The 10,414-nt window shown below is 49.5% G+C and overlaps 1 pseudogene; it reads right to left on the bottom strand.

The window, feature by feature from the left end:
- Positions 1-452: 452 nt before the first annotated feature.
- LOC144235828 (protein shisa-9 pseudogene) lies at positions 453-1,364 on the bottom strand (annotated as a pseudogene).
- Between the last annotated feature and the right edge of the window lie 9,050 nt (positions 1,365-10,414).

Genomic DNA, 10,414 nt, shown 5'->3' with positions numbered 1-10,414 from the left:
TAAGATCTGGTGGCATATTTGGAACATTTGGGGAATCAGAATCAAAGGGTGGGTAAATACCTGATGGGGTTGGGGGGAGAAGGGGGGAGAAGAGGGGAGTAGCGGGGAAGCTTACACCCTCGGAGTCAGCGCCAACCCCTGCAAAGGGGATATGGTTCCGGAGGAGACCCTGGCCACTAGCAGGGAGAGGTGGCCACAGTGTAAAGGGGCGAAGAGTCCGGGTGGCAGGGAGGCAACTGAGATCCCAATTCCAGGGACTTGACAGCTCAGGGAGAGAGGGAGGCAGCTGCTTGAGGCAAGGCTTTTGTTCTAGCCCTCCACTCTCTGTCTCCACCTCACTCTACTCTTTTTCAGGGCCTTATGAGTTGCAGGCGGCACACACTCCTTACCTCCCTCACACACGGCGGGCTCACACATGTCCCCCCTCCCTTTCGGCAGCCTGTCCTGTTTACCTAGAAGCTAGGATCCGGAATCCGAGCGGTAGACCCCTCCCCCAAGCCCAAAACTCGAGGGCCAGGGCTCCCGGGCCTTGTGTGTCTCAGATCCGCTTCAATCCTAGGCGAGAGGGGCGGCGAAAGGGTGAAAGGGGCAGAGACCACCCCTCACATACACAGGCGCTCAGATTCACACCTGTGCACAGCCCAGGGCCCCCTCTCTGCGCTCAGAGCAGAAGTTGGTTTCCCGGGCGACCTCCCCCAGCGGAGACGCGGGGGTGGGGGAGCGCCATGGCCCGGAGAAAGGTGAAGAGGGAAGAGGAGCGAGAGCGGCGCCTGGAGGGGAGGCGGCGGGGCGGGGGAGGCAGCCCACCTGGACTTGTGCTTCCTTTGCTGCTGGTGCGCTTTCTCCAGCCCCAGCTTGGTGAAGATGTCTACAAGCACCATGACAGCCACCACCCCGCAGATGATGTAAACGATCAGGTTGAGCTTGTCCTTCGTGCAGTCGTGCAGGGGGTCGTCTTTGCGCGCGGGTGGGCTTGCCAGTGTTAAGTCACAGCGTAGTGCCTTAGTTGGTGCAGGTGTTCTGATTCAGTTGCCGCTTCTTAACTGTGCAGTAGAACCGGAAGCCACGAGTCCCGCAGCGGAAGATGGAGTCGCCCGAGCTGCGATAAAACCCACTGGCCCTTGACATCGCAGTAGACCCGGCAGAAGGCTGGGTTGGGCGCCCGGGTTGGGGGCGCGTCCGAGACCCTCTGTACCCTCGCAGGCCTCTCCGGAGGCAGTCCGGGAGCGGTAGCCCAGCGCCGGCACTATCATGCGGCCCAGCTGCTCGGGCTGCCAAGGCCCCGCGGGCTCCTGCGCCCGGCACACGCGTGCGCACAGCTCGGTGAGCCAGCAGCGGAGGAGCAGCCGGAGGCCTCAGCGCATCCTGTCTCCCAGTCCGGGCTCGGCCGCCCGGCCGCCCCTGGAGCCGCTGCAGCCGCCTCTTGAGGCGCAGCCAAAGCTACTGCGGCTGCTTCCGGGGGCTGCGAGCCGCCGCGGGCCGCAAATGTGGGGAGCGGCACGGGGCGGTCGTGGTCGGCTGCCACTGCTCTCTGTTCAGTCCGCTTTCGCCTCCAGCGCACCGCGCTCGCCGGGCCGGCCAGAGAGGAGCGCGTCTGGCCGGGCGTGGGGAGGATCAGCGGGGGCAAGTGCTTGGGTGCAGGGCTGGAGGGGTACCGGGAGAGGCGGGGGCCGGTGAGCAGGGAGAGTCGGTCTGTCTGCGCCTCACCTCGGCTGGCGGCTCCGGACTCGTCGCCCTGCGCCCCCTCGCAGGATCCCTCTCACCTGTTCAGCTCACCGGGTGAGCTGGAGAGAGCGAAGCAACACACTTGTGGAAGGAAGGGAGGGCAGGAGGGGAGGGAGAGGAGGTGGAGGGTGGGCAGAGGAGGGAAGGGCGTGAGCTCAAGAGTGGCGGGGGCGCGGAAGAGGCGACTCTGATGTGGACAAGTTGGGGGGGCTGGGGGCCCTGAGCTAGGCTGGCCGGCGGGGGAGGAGGGAGCTTTGGAAGCCACCTGGGGCGAAGACACCGCTCGGGTTTCCTGGCTGGTGAAGGACAGCTGCGGAACTTCCTGCGCTCTCTCCTCGCAGGAGGCGTGGCTCAGACCTCTTTCCCCGCGCAGAGGTGGCTCCGCCCTGGCCTTTATCTGGCACGTGTGCCCGGGAGTTGCTGCTCGAATCTGCCCTCCAGGGAAGGGGGGACTCGGAGGGGTTAGGGACAGACTCAGTGGCCTCCACTCCATGTCAGACTGGGGTTCAGTCTCATCAAGATCGCCCCTCCATGGTGCATGGGGCCGCCTCGCCCTTCCCTTCCCCCGACTGCGCCCCCCAGCCAGGCGCGCATCCAGGATGGTTCTACACACTGGGACTTGCCTAGGACCAGGGCTGAGCTGGGAAGGCGGGGTGGCAAGCCACTGGCCCCGGGATAAGCACCCCGAGGAGAGAGCCTTGGAATGAACTGAATCAGAGAAGCGCAGGGGGTAGGGAGAGGCAGCAGTCCAAGCCGAGGCAGGGGCACGTCTCACTTCTCCGAAGGTCTTTCCTTGGGACTCTCCTAAGCCCCAGGACCTGCCATTTTCTGTCCCTCCAGGACTTCGGGGCATTCCCTGCGTTCCACAGGAGGGCACACCGCGGCGCCGCCGCCACTGCTTGCGCAGAACTGGTGCCGCGCAACGCCTGGACACACCTAGCCTCAGCCACCCTCCCGCGCCTGGAGCCAGCGCGTGGGTCTCTGGAGACGACTAACCTCTGTGCACACGGAGGCCCTCAGACATCCTCACCCAATGTGGCTCAGTCCAGCCTTGCTTCCTTGGCCTCCAGCGGCCCGTAGCCCGTCAGCATTTCCAAATCTGCCCTTTCACGCAGCCATCCGTCGGCCCTCTCTCATTTCTCCCACTTATTTCCTCTGCTTGACTTTGACTCCGACAGCCCCCAAAACGGGATTTGCACCAAAGCTGCTACCCTGAATTTAGATCTCCACACGCCCCTGTGTTTTGTTGTTTTAATTACATTCACTAACTATATACTTTGCAGGTGGCTGGGCGATTTGCAGGAAAGTGATGTCTCCACCACCTCCACCCTCCATTGGGTTTCAGTCAGGGGCTTTTCGGTGCATTTTCAAAGCACCAAAAAGTTGCGCCACATATCAAATGACATAAGGCATTCTCCTTAACTGAAAAAAAAATATGGTGGGGAGGTGGTTATTGGACTCTATTGCAAGTTTTCTCAGAATGACAGGGAGTTTGGCTAGTCATGCCTTCTCTTGGAAGAATATCACCTACTGTCTTCCAAAAGACTAGCATGGAGTGACCCAAGTCCAGTAAAAAAGGAACCAGGTGAACACTGATCCAGCATATCCAGGGGTATGCCAGCCCTAGGAGACTCGTGGAATTATGGGCAGTATTATGTTCCAAACACACCTGGACAAGGTGTGAGATTCTTTATTCTAAATTCATCGGATCCATTGAATGAGATTCCCAAAATAGGGTAGTGGCATGTCTGTCGACCCACACCCACCACCACTTGTGTGAACCTTTACAAATACAAGCATTGGTGTGTGAGACCTAATGATAGCTGATTTTTATTTGATGCTTACAACATAGCCACTAAGCTTGTCTTTTCTAAAATCACCTCTTCAAAGATGCTCAAAGCAGTGCTTGGCATCTCATACAGTCTGGGAATAGTTGCTACACCACTTGAGTGACTGATCTCATTTAACTCTGTCTCCAGGTGACATTACCAGCCCCACACAACAGAGCAGAAACTGAGGCCCAAAGCAATTAAACCAGTTGCTCATAGTAGTACAGCAAAGAACACTATACAACTGGTGTTAGACCCAAGAAATATGACTCCTGGGCCTATGTTCTAACCATTGCAGGTAGTGCCTTCCTAAAATGGGCTTCCAAACTCTCTGTCCATCTTACACTGTATTATATATTTGTTTTTTTCCCATTTGCACACATTTCCCATCTGGCAAACTCCAGAGCAGAAAGGGCCCTTGACTCCTGCACCATCTCCCTGCACCTACAGCAGAGAGAAGCATGAGAAACACTACAAAAATACTTACAGGCTGTTTTCATTAACTTACTAAGCTCTCTTACACAAGACCGTTGGTGTTAAACTACCGGAAAAAAAGGAATACGTACAACAGGGACAGACAATGGAGTTTCTGCTGTTGGGACCATGCAGAGGGATTGGGATATTTCTGGGCATGAAATCAGAATGGGAAAGGACTGTTCCAGCAGACCTGCCGAGGTCCAGGAAGCTGAGGCTCAGAGAGGTTAAGGGCTTTGTCCCAATGTCACATGATCAGCAAATGGAAAACCCAGGGCTGGGTGCAGAATGCCAGACTCCTAACCTCTGCTTTCCTACCTGCCCACCCCCACCACACCCCACTGAGGTACCTCCCAGGGAGCATGGGGGCCTGGAGCCTAGTGCAAAGGAAGAATAGGTCACAGACACTTCCCTGCAAGAGTTTGGGGTGTTCAGACACTTCTAAATTAGATTTTAAAAAAGAAACAAAATCTAAACAGAAAAGTTCATTATAGAATCTGTCTCCAATCTCTGTAACATATTGTCTGTCACCAGGACATGTGAGTCAGGTCCTTAGAGGAGACTCGCTCTGGCTGCTGTTCCTGGCTTTAATGAAAAGAGACTGCCCCCTGTTTATCACAAGGAGAGTGCAGAAAGCCTGCATCTGAGGACCTGATAGACCAACCCTCCATGGCTTGCTGGGAGCCACACCGGCCTCTCTGGATGACAGCCACAGCAAGGAAATGGCAGTGTTTGCACAGCTCCTGCCATGAGAAAACTGGTATCTCTTTCTGCTACTACTGGCTCATATTCGAAATGGGCCTGCTGGTATTGACCAGGCCTCACAATATTCCATATCAGACCGATATTCCGAACACAGATACCTCATAAGGAAAAGCATATTCCTGCCTTTACAAAAGAGATTTTAGATGAAAGCTCTGTGGATAATTGTCAAAAGCCTCTTCCTATAGACCTTGCAGGTCAAAGACAATTGAGCCTGGCCCCAAGACAAAGAGCCTAATTTAGAGTTAAGGTACAGATAAGGACAGAACATAAGTTACTACATGTATCTTTGCTAATTGGTGATGCATAGCAGTCCCTTCCTCAAGGCCTACATTCCACAAACACCCTCCCGTACACTGGCAGCTGGGATGAGGAGAGATAAGAGTGGCTAAAACATAAACCAAGATGCAAAGACGGACACATTTATGGCCCCCAAGGTGCTTGCACATTCAGCGTCAAGGAAAAGGCTTGCTCAAGCAACTTAGGAACAAGCCTAATATACATTCTTCCTCTTGTGATTAAAAATTGTCTAGAGGCCTACCCATGCAAAATAAGCTAAGTTTGTTAGTATCTTAATCTGGGGGACTGATGTCAAGAATATGGGGAGGTTCTGCAAGAATACTTTTGTAAAGCCTGTTTCTGTACACCTTCCACTGATCGAAGCATCTTATTACAAATAATTCGCCCCTGTAAAAATTCTATCTTCTGATGTCATGTTATTGTTGAACCTTTAAATAAAGACACCAAAACCGACAGGACGGAGATGCCTGCCTGGTGATCAGAAAGAATCTCGGGGCTCTCTCACTCTCTCTCTCACCGACACCGTCCATCCTTCAGGGACCCCTGGACCTGCTGGAGCCGGCCTCCAGCAACGGGTTCTTTGCCAGATCCCAAACTTTAAACCTGCTACCCCTGTGAGGTTCACCCAAACCAAATTCCCTTACTATTCCGGCCTGCCCCTCTGGAATATTGCCCACACATATTTCCCAAGACTTTGAACAATATGTACAAGAAAGGGGGAATCAGGTTCATTTTACTCTTTAAAGGAAGAAAGTCACTTTCCCCTGGGTATGTCATTCAGTAAATAGAGTCACTGCCTCCTAATGGATGTGCAATTCTTGAGAACATGTCCACATTTAGAATACATGGTTCAGGGTTCCTGGTGGGGAGGGGTGCAGTGTGTGTGTGAGGGGGTGGTTATTAACTTCTTCATTATTCTTCATTAAAACACTTGTCAAGTTCATAGAAGATGAACTGTCATCCTCAAAGACCACCCCCCACCACTACCCAAATGAATTAATGCAAATGTGTTGAAATTAAAATACAACAATGAAATAAATAATAATTTTATTTCATATTTATTTAATAATTTTCAATAAAATAATGAAAGTGCTTTCTATGAAAGAGATGATGACATTATTATTTACAACACAGGCACTTTTAACATCTAAAGAGAATCTTGTTTGCTCTAGGCTTAATGATGTCAGTCTGCAGCACAGTTTGCAAGGAGCCCACAACCATACTCCCCAACAATTAGGGGGAAGGAGTGATGTTACAAAGGAGGTTTGCTTACCAGGGCTTGGGGCCCCTGTCTGTCTAGGTGCAACTCCACAAATTAGACTATTTGTGTTGTGGCCCTCACCGGAAAGCATTGATTGTTAATAGTCCTCATCAGGTGGCTTTTAGGGTTTCAGAAAGGTTCTTAGTGACTGTTCGCCTTGAGGAAAAAGAACATAGGTGACACAGAAGCTGTTGGTTTGAAACCATAAGAGCTACCCGCCGGGGCTGAGGGAAGGGAGGTGAGATCAAAACTGGACCCCCCATATACAGAGGGCAAGGAGAGACCAAAGAAGAAGGCAGATGTCTCCAGATGGGTGGGTGGTGGGGGTAATAAGCAAGGGGTCTTACAAGGCCCGCCCTGGGCCCTGCAAGAGAAGTGGATATCTGTACCTGCCTGCCAGAATCTGACACATTTATATTACACAGAGCCCTCCATATAACTCCAGATGGTTTTCACAACACTTTGCTCTCTCAAAGCTGCATCCTTAAAGCAGACTCATAGTGTCCGGATAGTGGCCAGAATATACATTGCAAGGACAGGGGAGGGGGTGATGAGCCTCCAATTGCCCACCTCTAGCTCGGGCTAGAAGTCACGTCCCCTTGATGACTTTCTCCAACAGAAGCCAAAATGTGGCTACACCTTGCCATGCCGGAGCAACACTCTGATTTGAAATATTTGATTCTCTTGTTCTGAAAAGACAAAGGAAACTACAGGGGAAGTGAAGTGAGTCTAAAGTTTGGTTCCCCCAGGCTATAATAAGTGAGATGATTTTTGGTGGTACCCAAATATGTTTTCTAAATAATTTTATATTTATTTTAATATGTTTCAGAAAAAAAAACAATGAAATGTCGAACACTTGGCATCATGGGCAGAAACATTTAAGGTGCCTATCCATTGAAAGGCCATTTAAGAAGAAGAATAAATACATTATAGTTGTTTATTAATAAAATACAAATAAAGAAAATAAGATGAAGTGTCTGGTGTTTAGAAAACGTGAGTTTTGGTATGAGGACAGGGCTTCTCAGCTTCAATGTTACCGACATTTTCTTTAATGTTTATTTTTAGTTTTGAGAGAGATACAGAGTGTGAGCAGAGGAAGGGCAGAGAGAGAGGAAGACACACACAGAATCTGAAGCAGGTTCCAGGCTCTGAGCTGTCATCACAGACCCTGACAGAGGCTCAAACTCAACCGGCTGAGCCACCCAGTGGTTCAGTGCTATTGATACTTTTGCCCCAGTGCTATTGACATTTTAGAGTGGATCATCCAGTGATGGGGGAGCTGATGTGGGGGGTTGTCCCATGCATGGTAGAAGGTTCAGCAGAATCCCTGGACTCTACCCACTAGATGCCAGTAGCACTTCCCAGCTACCACAACCAAACACTGTGGACAAGCAGAGATTGCAAAATCGATTGAGAACTCCCAATTCTCGCCCACGTTTAAATCCTAGTTCTTTTTATGGGGCGCCTGGGTGGCTCAGTTGGTTAAGTGGCCGACCTCGGCTCAGGTCAGGATTTTGCAGTTCGTGAGTTCGAGCTCCATGTTGGGCTCTGTGCTGACAGCTCAGAGCCTGGAGCCTGCTCCTGATTCTGTGTCACCCTCTCTTTCTGAGCCTCTCCCGCTCATGCTCTGTTTCTCTCTATCTCAATAAAGAAATGAATAAAATTAATAAATCCTAGTTCTTTCTCATATGAGGTTTATGACCTCAAATGAGACACTTAACCTCTCTAAGTTTGTTTCCCTATCTATAAGATGTAGATACGAATGGTGCTTTCCTGGGCGACCTGGGAGGCTCAGATGGTTAAGCCTCTCTGACTCTTGATTTTGGCTCAGATCATGATCTCATGGTTCATGGGTTCAAGCCCTGTGTGACAGTGTAGAGCCTACTTGGAATTCTCTCTCTCTCTGCCCCTCCCCCATGATCTCTGAATAAATAATAACNTCCCCTAGAAATAAATAAAACATTTAAAAAAAAAAAAAGAATGATGCTTTCCCCAGGAATATTAGAAACACTGCATATCTTTTGTAGAGAATTTAGCACAATGAAATAGAACTTTGGCAGTGCTTAGTAAAGGGTCACTCTTATGACGGGAATCCTGCAGGAGCCTAGTAGGTGTCAGGCACTGCCCTGAGTGCTGGGGAGACAGAAGGCTGAGACAAATCCTTGCTCTCCAGGATCTCAGATCCCCAGGGCAAAATAGAATATAGAGGCAGGGCAAGCTTCCTGGGCATGCGGACTGTGCAGCCTTAGTGTCCCATGCTCAGGAGGGTCCCTGCTTTGTCTGCTGCTCTGCTGTTGCCTTGAAACTCTTGAATGATTTACAAACATGGGGCCTCACCAATTCTGCAGCCAGTCCTCGATGTAGAGGATGCAATTCTGGCATAATGAGAGGTCAAGTGTATGGGAACTTAGAGGAGGATGTTTCAATCCACCTACACAGACAAACGCTTCTCAAAGGTGTTGACATCCTGGCAGTCCTAGGTTGCATGGATGTAAGCATTCTCAGCAACTTAGCAAAAATTGTTTTTCTAAAAAAAAAATTAAAAAAAAAAATGTTTCTCTACGTAGGCTTTCAGCCTAACATGGAGTCCAAAGCTAGTTTCGAACTGGCAACCCTGAGATCAAGACCTGAGCTGAGATCAATTTTAACCAACGGAACCACCCAGACACCCTCCCATAGCGGGAAGAATTTTGGTAGATTCTTTTTAAAAATAGATCTCAGGGTGCTTGGGTGACTCAGTCATTTAAGTATCCAACTCCTGACGTTGATTCAGGTTATGATCTCACAGTTCCTGAGATTGAGCCCCACATGGGGGTTTGCACTGACAGCGTGGAGCCTGCTTGGGGTTCTGTCTCTCCATCTCTCTGTCCTTTACACGCTTGCACTCTCTCTCTCTCAAAATAAACAAAAATTAAAGAAAGAAAGAAAGAAAGAAAGAAAGAAGAAAAGAAAGAAAAGGAAAGGAAAGGAAAGGAAAGAAAAGGAAAGAAAAGAAAAGAAAAGAAAAGAAAAGAAAAGAAAAGAAAAGAGATATGCAGGCAGAGATGTGTGAATGACTGTAGACTTCTTTTTATATCAACGGTCTTAGTCCATTTGGGCTGCTGTAACAAAATGCCATACACTGTAAATGTTTGTAAATAGTAGAAATCTATTTCTCACAGTTCTGGAAGCTGGCAAGATCAAGACACAAGCAAGTATGGACACACTCTGGTAACAGTGCATTGAATACGTAGATTGCTTTGGGAAGTATTGACGTTTTAACAATATGTGTTCTTCCTATCCAGGAGCATAGAATATTTTTCCTTTTTGTGTGTCTTCTTCAATTTCTTTCATAAGCTTTCTATTGTTTTCAGTGTATAGATTTTTCGCCTTTTTGGTTAGATTTATTCCTAGGTATTATATGTGTTTTGGTGCAATTGTAAATGGGATTTTGACTCCTTGATTTCTCTTTCTGTTGCTTCATTGTTGGTGTATAGGAATGCAACCGACTTCTGTGCATTGATTTTATATCCTGCAATTTTTTCAGAATTCATGGATCAGTTCTACAAGTTTTTTGGTGGAATCTTTTGGGTTTTCCATATAGAGTATCATGTCATCTGCAAAGAGTGAAAGTTTGACCTCCTCCTGGCTGATTTGGATGCCTTTTATTTCTTTGTGTGGTCAGATTGGTGAGGTTAAGACGTCCAATACTATGTTGAATAACCATGGCGAGAGTGGGCATCCCTGTCTTATTCCTGACCTTAGGGGGAAACTCTGTTTTTCTCCATTGCGGAAAGTATTAGTGTTGGGCCTTTCATATATGGCTTTTATGATCTCTCTTTTTTAAAAATATTTTTATTTATTTCTAGGAGAGAGAGAGAGAGACAGCGTGAGCAGGGGAGGGTCAGAGAGAGAGGGAGATACAGACTCCGAAACAGGCTCCAGGCTCTGAGCTGGCAGTCAGCACAAAGCCCGACGCGGGGCTTGAACCCACGAACCGCGAGATCATGACCTAAGCGAAAGTCGGACGCTTAACCGACTAAGCCACCCAGGCGCCCCTGGCTTTTATGATCTCGAGGTTTGA

Source organism: Crocuta crocuta, unplaced genomic scaffold, assembly GCF_008692635.1.
Source record: "Crocuta crocuta isolate KB4526 unplaced genomic scaffold, BGI_CrCroc_1.0 scaffold722, whole genome shotgun sequence".
Taxonomy (NCBI): domain Eukaryota; kingdom Metazoa; phylum Chordata; class Mammalia; order Carnivora; family Hyaenidae; genus Crocuta; species Crocuta crocuta.
This window is presented reverse-complemented; position numbering and strand designations above follow the sequence as displayed.